Source organism: Engraulis encrasicolus, chromosome 21 (genome assembly GCF_034702125.1).
Source record: "Engraulis encrasicolus isolate BLACKSEA-1 chromosome 21, IST_EnEncr_1.0, whole genome shotgun sequence".
NCBI classification, from domain to species: Eukaryota; Metazoa; Chordata; class Actinopteri; order Clupeiformes; family Engraulidae; genus Engraulis; species Engraulis encrasicolus.
The window spans coordinates 18,891,124-18,899,810 of record NC_085877.1 but is presented as its reverse complement, the minus strand read 5'-3'; the positions used below and the strand labels follow the sequence as shown (position 1 = coordinate 18,899,810).

Below are 8,687 nucleotides of genomic sequence, written 5' to 3'. Positions count from 1 at the left end.
ACTACCTGAATTGTAACAATTTTTCACTTTGGGCGCTGTGATTGGCTCACATACTCCCGCCACAGAGTAAAGGCTCTGCTTTTAGTCCCATTGACAAGCTATGTGACAACTTAATACGCATGCGCAAACTTCTACATTGACAGCATTGAAGGCAGGGTAGGCAGAGGAAAAGCGAGCCTTACCGGGCTGCCTGGCTGGCATTCGAAAGCTCTGCTTTCAGCCTGTCTCTGCTACCAGCCGGGACTGCGCGTTGCCACGGCAACCTGCCCAAGCCTGAGCGCTTTGCTTCGTGCGATTACTTAGGTTTTTGATCGTTGTCCTGTGTATACTGTACTTTAAACAGCTCATAATTTATGCTGAATCAATGTTATTGTTGTGTAGGCCTATGTGAACTCTGAAGAATATTTTTTTAAACACGTGTTAGTTTTTATTTTTAAGACATTTATCCCAGGGTAGGCACTGCCTACCCTGCCTACCCTGACCGCACGTCTCTGCTTTGAAGTGATTAGTGTTGTGACGATCGCAAATGAGCAGATTCTTTTGAACGTGACCTTGACGAGAGTACTTTAATTTGGGGGAAAAAACACAATTGTCTGCCTTAAAGAGTGGCAGAAGCTGTCTTTAGAAGCAGGATGATAATCAGTTGCTGTTTGGACAAAATGACCTAGAGGTGGAGTCAAAACATTACATTCTAAATACTGAATAAATATTTTTTAAAAAGCCAGGTTTTTTTTTAAGACTCTTTGAACGGAACGAGCCACTATGATTCGGATCCCGTCAAAGAGCCATAAATCCCATCTCCATAAGTGATCCTGTTTATGCGGCACTCAACTCCATGCAGGAGTCTCCCTTTGCCCTACAGCACCCTCCCTCCCACGCAGTGTAATGTGGTGACTGCCAGATAGCTCTTTGCATCGGCATGTAGGCTACTGTAAATGGACTGCATTTACTGTATATAGTGCCTTTCCACTCCTTCGAGCACTCAAAGCGCTTCATGTGTACATTGTATGCCTCACATTCACCCATTCACACTCACATTCACACACCGGTGGCAGTGGCTGCCACACAGGGTACCACCATGCCACCAGGAGCAACTTGGGGCTTAAATGTCTTACTCAAGGACATCATTGATGGTGTCAGGCAGAGCGGGGCTCGAACCTGCAACCCTCGGGTTGCCGAAGGACTCCTCTACCACCTGAGTCACTACCGCCCCATGTAAAGTGGGTATCCTGTCCCAGCTTGCATCCGCGTTACAATATAGTATTAAAAAACGGAAGCGTCATGCGTACTCTAGAGCACATCCGTGTGTGTGTGTGTGTGTGTGTGTGTGTGTGTGTGTGTGTGTGTGTGTGTGTGTGTGTGTGTGTGTGTGTGTGTGTGTGTGTGTGTGTGTGTGTGTGTGTGTGTGTGCGCGTGTGTGTGCGCTCACTGGGTAGTCTGGTTATGTAATATGTGTTGTTACACGTATACCAGTGAAATGTTGCTTTGTCTTTTGATGCACAGCATACGCTGAAAAGACCCTGACTCGACAAGATTAAGGCTAAGGTTACACATTATGTGCTGGTACTGGAAAAGGGGCTCTATGCAGTATACAGGAGTTTACCTATTCCTTACAGCATGTCTGTTCCCACAGTGGAATGAGCTAACTGACAGGTACTGTAGTTCTTTTTTCTTTCATCTAAAGTGGATGACCTGACTTAGCCTGTATCCAGGGCTGCTGGCAGCTTTCGCTGGGCCCAGGACAAAGTCATCTGAAATACAGGTGACTGCACTGAGTACAGTGGCTCTCTTACAGTACAGTAGTGGGCAGCCGTGGCCTAGTGGTTAGAGAGTTGGTCTTTCAATCTGGGGTTTGCCGGTTCGAATCCCCCCTGACCTCTCCCTACATCTCCATCCATGGCTGAGGTGCCCTTGAGCAAGGCACCTAACCCCACATTGCTCCAGGGACCGTAACCAATACCCTGAAAAATAATAGTTGTAAGTCGCTATGAATAAATGAAAGCGTCGGCTAAGTGCAATAATGTAATGTAATGTAATCTTAACTGTTTGGAACAGCTGACTCATAGGTGGGTGGATCAAAGTTGTGGCAGGTTTTTTTTATTTATTTAGAACTCGTGATTAACACCTCTGAGGCACACTTATAGACACAGCACGTTGTGTGCTCAATCTCTGTGTTGTACTGTTTGTTTGAACCTGAATAAATAGGCTATATACTCTCTCTATATATAGGCTACTCTAATTTAGTTCAGTTCAGAGGGCCAAAATCAAAATTTGGAATGAAGTCACGGCCCGAATTCAATATTTAATTATTTTTTAATTTTCTGAAAATTGTGCATGCATGAACCTAGTACTACTCATAGTGAGATTTCACCCACACTCCTTCCCGTCATACTTGCATATGGTATAGTTCAAATGTGCCTGGACATGTGTTGCATGAGTGTGAACTGTTTCATTGCCCTGGGCCCATGCATATTCCTGCGACACACCAAATCTCAGTTTTGCCTTCTAACACGGTGATATCATGTATGTAAATAGAGTCCATTGGAGCTGGTTATACTGTATGTAGGACACCAGAATTGGGTGCTACGCCCCTGCATGTGTCACCAAATGCAGTGAAATGTTGTCCTGTCTCACTACTGTAGCCTGCAGTGAACTGTCTATATGGACAAAATGGGCGGTGGTGGTACCAGCGCCATTCAACCAGAAGGTTGTAGGTTCGAGCCCCACTCTGCCTGACCCCATCGATGTGTCGTTGAGCAAAATACTTGACCCGAAGTTGCTCCTGGTTGCAGGGTGGTACCCTGTGTAGCAGCCACTGTCACCGGTGTGTGAATTCGAGTGTGAATGGGTGAATGTAAGCCATACAATGTAAAGAGCTTTGAGTGCTCGAAGGGGTAGAAAGGCAATATATACAGAAATGCAGTCCATTTACCATTTACAATCATGTGAGTGGTGGAAAGAAAATCCCAGCTTTCAAATCTGATTTTGACGTATATTGTGGCCTTCAGAAGTTTTACTTTTCCTGGCATTTTCAACGAATGAAAAAATAAAAATTAAATTTGATTTGTAGCACTTTCCACAGTGCTGTCTGTAAAGAGCATTGCAAAGTGCAAAGACATTAAGATAAAAGCCATTTAAAAACCTAAAATGTACAATGCCCTCACAGGCCTTTTTTAAAGATGCTTTCAGTTGGACTTGTTTTATTTCGGGGCAGTTTGCTGCAGTTAAAATTCTGTCCACTGTCTGTGTGATACTGAAGGCTACTGGCCCTGCACGCACGCACACACGCACGCACGCACGCACGCACGCACACACACACACTCTGGTCCTGTTCTCTCTCTCTCTCTCTCTGTCTCTCTCTGTCTCTGTCTCTCTCTCTCTCTCTCACACACACACACACACTAACTCTGGTCTCTCTCTTTGTCTCTGTCTTTCTCTCTCTCTCTCTCTCTCTCTCTCTCTCTCTCTCACACACACACACATACACACACACACACACACACACACACACACACACACACACACACACACACACACACACACACACACACACACACACACACACACACACACACACACTCTAGTTACCCCTGCTGACCGCACTAAAAGCTGGCTCTTACAGCGAGGCACACTTTGGACCCCCGTTATAACGACTTCAGGGAACTTTGCGGGGCCCATCGACTTTGCAGTTATTTTTTTATGCCCACCGCTTCAGGGTGCACATCATTATGTCAGCTCCCTCCACTTCAAATTACAAAGGATAGGCTATGCATGCACTTTTGGGCAGGGAAGGTGAGAAGAGGAATCAACTCTTCTTCACAGTCTACTTCACAATTCATGGATTTTGGCTGGTCGGTCTTGTGTGTGGTCACAGTGTTGCCAGATTGGGCTGTTTCCTGCCCGATTGGGCTGATTAGGATGGCCGTGTGTGCGGGTAAACATGGCATTTAGCAGAAAAACCTGCCCAATTTTTGCCATAGAAATCAATAGAATTGGGCGGAATGTTGTGCTTCTAGGCGGGTTTTGAGCATTTTTTGGGCTGGAAATCATCAGCCTCATCTGGCAAACCTGTGTGTGGGCACAGCACCAGACCAGCACCATTTTGTGCATCAGTGGATGAGGTCAGCTATGAGGAATAGGCTTAATAAAGCAGATGTGATCTAATGGTTAGGTAGTCCATCGTCAAATCTCCAAGTTCAAATCTCCTATGATAAACAATGCAGTGACAGGGACTGTAACCTTGCAGCTAAATAATCGTAGATCGACCTGAATAAAACCGTCTGCTAAGTGTAGTGGAATTTAATGTGAAAATCAATCTGTGATTTTAGCTAGGCTACTTCATTGTAGAGTGAAAAATAAATATTTAAAATGATTTTAAAGTCCTGATATCAGTTTGCCCTATTGTTAAATGCTGACTAATAATTATTTTACATTTATATGCATTATAATGGTTCATATTTTGTACTTTGAGCAAAAGTTGTGATTAATAAAACAAGTTTAAACACATTCTACTAACATTGTGATAAGCTGTGCTAATTGTCTTCTGTTAATATTATGCTTGCCATTCTTATTTGTGCTGATGCCTTTAAAGGGACAATGTGAAGGAAATGGTCAAAAAGTGCTCATTGAAACTGAGCTGCCAATTGCCAAATTTGATCTTTACATGAAAGTTTTCTAAGTAATAAACAAATATTTTCTAGTATGGTCCAAGTAGAGTCATTTTTGCAGCTAAAAATGGCTATTTTTGGAAATTCAAAATGGCGGACCATGGAGAAGATCCCCCTTTTCATGTATGAAAAGTGCAATTTTCCCAGTCATAATGAATGGTTCGAATTTGATGGTGGTGGTAAGTATTCATGAAAAAGGTAACATTTGTGAATGGGCAGCATGAAGTCTGGAAAAATAAACAACTAAAAATCTCACACAGTGTCCCTTTAAGGGAAACTGTGTTATGTACAGTATGTGTGCGCAGGTCTGTATGCTTTATGCGCATGTGTGAGAAATTACCAGAGAGCCTGACAATGAAACAAGAGTTATTGCTGTAAATGTTGTTACTGTTAGAAATGCGCAACTGGCTGAAACAACAACTCGGTTAAAGTTCAATAAAAGTATTAAAGAGAAATGAAACCTGAGATTATTAAAATGTGAACACAAAGCTAATTAAATACACAACTTTGGCAATCCAGTTTAGTCTATGAGCACATGTGTAACGTGTTTACTTTTAAAGTGGTTATTCAAAAAAAAAGACACAGTCTACTTATTACTTTCAAGTTTTGTACTACGTGACAGTTCAGGGGTTACAGTGTAATATATTGCATATAAATAGGCTATGCTTTTCAATGCTTTAATACAACTATCTAAGAGGCCTGTGCGTTGGTCTGCCCCTATTTTTACCTCTGCTCCAATCTCCTGGCTTGACTGACAGACAGCTCTGTTGAAACTGCTGATAGGGATGTAGAGAGAGAGAGAGAGAAAGAGAGAGAGAGAGAGAGAGAGAGAGAGAGAGAGAGAGAGAGAGAGTTTGTGTATGAGTGTGTGTGTGTGTGTGTGGTAGGGGGGGGTAGGGTGCTGCTTCGTACCATAGCCTCAGCTGTTTGCTCAGTGGGATCCTGCTGCTGCTCTCGCCACTCCACTACTCTCCTCCTCTCCTGGCCTGACACGCACACACACACGCACACACACACACACACACACACACACACACACACACACACACACACACACACACACACACACACACACACACACACACACACACACACACCTGCTCTCCACACACCTGGCCAGTTCCCTCCCACCCCAATACACACACAGACACAGACACGCGCACGCACGCACACACACCACACACACACCCCTGCTCTCCATGCACTTGGACGGTTTCCCCAACTCCAAGCACACACATACACACACACACACACACACACACACACACACACACACACACACACACACACACACACACACACACACACACACACACACACACACACACACACACACCTCGGCTCTCCATGCACTTGGACGGGTTCCCCAACTCCAAACGTGCGCGCGCACACACACACACACTGGCCTGTTCCCCCAACCCGACCCAAGCCAACCCAACCCCATTGCACCAATTATCTGCACTGTCAGCCTCTCTGATGCTAGGCAGCTTCAAAGCGGGGAGGTATTTCAAGGTGACACCAGAGAAGGGAGCAAGAGGCAAGGCATATAGGGAAGAGACGACAGGCAGGCAGGCAGGCAGGCCCGTTTCAAGGTACTTGGGGGCCCTTGGCAAAGAGAGACTTGGGGCCCTTCTCTTCTTTTCAGTCTATTGATAAGGGTTCCCAGAGAGAGAGAGAGAGAGAGAGAGAGAGAGAGAGAGAGAGAGAGAGAGAGATTTTGATGCCTGTATGATTGCACTTTTCGGTCATTGACTTCAGGGAGGTTTCACCTCATTCACAAAGTTGTCATTGCTGTCCTTTGAATACAAGTAGCCTACATTACAAGTCCTTACCATGGGGCCCCCTTTTCACATGGAGGTCCTAGGCAATTGCCTAGTTTGCTTGCCTAGTTGTCGGAGGCCTGCAGCAAGGGGAGTGGGGGGGGTGTGGGTGGATAAAACTGGCAGTGGATTGAAAAGTCCTTTGATCACGCTTCACCTCTTGAAGGAGAGGTAAGGAGGGGGAAAAAGTAAACGTAGGTAGGTAGGTAGATGCAGAGGTGGAGAAGAGAAGAGAAGAAGAGAGGAGGGGAGGAAGAATTTTAAAATGCTGTCAGAGGACTTGTTTGTGTGTGTGTGTGTATGTGCGTGTGTGCGTGCAGGCAGCCCGCGGTGACAATTGTGTCTTCAAAACGAGACGGAGCTGCTTTTCTTTGAGTACTCCCCCCTCCCTCTCTTTCTTTCTCTCTCTGGAGAGAATCCTATCCTTCTTTGACACCACCCACCTCCACCGTATCTCTCCCTCTCTCTCTCTCTCTCTCTCTCTCTCTCTCTCTCTCTCTCTCTCTCTCTCTGTAGACTTAACAAAGTGAAGCAGAGGGTTTTTTTTTATCATGGGCAAGCATTCTGTAATGGGAAAATATTCTTGCTGTCGTCATACAGAAGGGATTTTCACGTCATCCTTGCACCACATAGGCTACCCTACAATCTAAATCAAGTTGGAGGATTAAGAAAAAACACAATTGGCTGCATTCATGATTTTTTTTAAGCCTAGATCAGGCCATGTTTACTTTCGGAACAGCCGTATTTAATCTGGTAACAGACGGCTATGCCATTTTATGACAGAAAGGACCCCGTAATCCAGTTAGTTTACATGGATCGACAATATCATAGGGCTACGCAACTCCATGTGGGGTTGCGCGTTGTAGTTTCAAGGCCAAGTGTTGACTGCATAACTTACTACCGTTCCCAAGATTCTCAGTTCTGGCACAGTGTTTCCGGAGTTTGTGTTGTCAGGGGGGAAGGTGGACGCCTGGACCTGTTGGGCTGAAGATGACGGGACGGGGAATCGGACACCAGTGCGCAATCCCAGCCGAACAGCCCCGGAGATAAGACACAACTTCAGACCAGCACACGGGTGTGTTCCCACATAACATAACCGCAGCGCTCGTTTTTTCTCCAAATCTCAGTTGATGTCGTGGATAGCATACTTGTTAGCGCGCTAGCTCTCGCAGGCAGCATTTATCCCCTCCTGTCTGGCTTGCTAGCAAATGAGCTAGCTAATTTGAGCCGCTTGACCAGAACTGGGGAATGTGAATTTTCACGCACCGACCCTCTGTGAGTGGGGTTGGGGTAGCGTCAGGAAACGCAGGTGCTGCTCCGCCGAAGAAGCGCAATACACGCGGGGTTCCGTACCTACATCCCAACATCTACCAAATACTCAGAAAGCACCGCCTTTGATTATGAACATGAACTTGTCAGTGGGACAAATAGCTGTCTTTCATAGCTAATTAGCTTGGGGCTGTCCCTGGACGTTAATCTTGCGAGCTAACGTTACTTGACCTACATAGCTGGCGAAGGAGGGCAGAGGTAATGGCCATCGTTCAAATTACGCTACAAAATTGCACACGCACACACTGGAATCCGCAGGCAACTTACTAACGGTGTAACAAACGAGTAACTGTTACAGAGCTCAACAACGGTGGATGTGTAACAATTTGGGGTAAACTTTTAACCATGTCGTTACCTCACGTGCGCTCGCCCAGGTAGCAACATTTTCTGCATTATCCGATTACGAATGATCACCAGCTGCCTCGTTTGTTGTCTATGACTTGTTTTGTTTATAATGTTGCTGTAGTGAACAGAGGTGACTCTGTTTGTTTAGACTTTGCCTGAAGTATGCTATAATTCTCCACCCTGGCGCACCTGCTAGTTGTCTATGGGAGCACGTCCAATTCGAGAATGTTGAACCTCAGGTTGTAGCGTATTATGGGCCTATGATAACGAGCAACTGATAGAGATAGTATAAAATGTCGATGGACAAAACTTACTAGAACGTACTAATATTGTAATAACGTATAGGCCTATGTTCAACATGGGTGTTTACATTTCATCATAGGTGTTTACATTTTCAATAACCTGTAGGCTATATTTAATATTCCAGAGTGCAACAGGGTTTGACAGCTGTCCGCTGGATGAAAGAGAATCATAATATTATTCCTCATTTTGCCTTTTTATACACATTGAAACGGTGGTAATACAT

General features: G+C 45.1%; 1 protein-coding gene across 1 annotated transcript in view; it reads left to right on the top strand.

Annotated features, from left to right (window-relative positions):
* The first annotated feature begins 7,217 nt into the window (after positions 1-7,217).
* tmem102 (transmembrane protein 102) overlaps positions 7,218-8,687 on the top strand; it is a 40,256-nt gene continuing 38,786 nt past the window's right edge. Inside the window, exon 1 of the mRNA XM_063186332.1 lies at positions 7,218-7,562. The gene's annotated coding sequence lies outside the window, so the exon portion shown is untranslated. The remainder of the gene's footprint in view (positions 7,563-8,687) is intronic.